The sequence below is a fragment of the Salarias fasciatus genome, chromosome 20 (assembly GCF_902148845.1).
Source record: "Salarias fasciatus chromosome 20, fSalaFa1.1, whole genome shotgun sequence".
Lineage (NCBI taxonomy): Eukaryota > Metazoa > Chordata > Actinopteri > Blenniiformes > Blenniidae > Salarias > Salarias fasciatus.
In genome coordinates this window covers 33,809,886-33,810,594 of record NC_043764.1, presented here as the reverse complement: position 1 = coordinate 33,810,594, position 709 = coordinate 33,809,886, and positions in this window count along the sequence as shown.

Here is a 709-nt window from a genome sequence, read left to right as displayed (position 1 = left end):
AACCACACACCACACACACACACACAGCTAGTTAGTTTATATGACAAACGGCGGAAATAAAAGACAGAGTTTATGTCTGATGCTTTATTTAAACCAGTGTCCATGTGAAAGATGTTTTACTCACACCACAAAAAAATCCATCACCTTCCAGCCAGACACATCCTCAACACTCAACAAAGAACACAAAGTCGACAAACAACTCCTCAAGAGAGAGGGAGCTGCTTCAGCAGGAAGAGTCATGGCTCTGAGGGGCAACCACCAAGCTCGTAACACCCGGTTTTAAAAAAGATCCTTCGATAAAAACAGGTACACGTCACACCTGATGTGCTGTAAAGGCAGTTTAGACAGTGACAGGCATCTCAAGTAACTGTGTGGCAGAGGGCTGCAGCTAACCTCTCCATGTCAGTGCAATTCCTTCTTGTCTACTTTAGTAGTCTCTTATACACAAAATAGAGTTGTAAAGGCAGTTTGTTACAGTTCGCATCCTTCTTAATTTACACAGTATGTACACTAGTTTATAGTCTTGGTACGTAGCTCTCTATGTACAATTCTGTCTTTTCACAAACACACAGGTGGAAGACATTTCTACATTCACAGCCAGATGAACACTGCAGAGCATGTTTGTCTGTGTGTGTGTGTGTGTGTGTGTGTGTGTGTGTGTCGTAGGTGCGTGCACGCGGCTGGTTAGGTGGCTGAAGCGTTACGCACA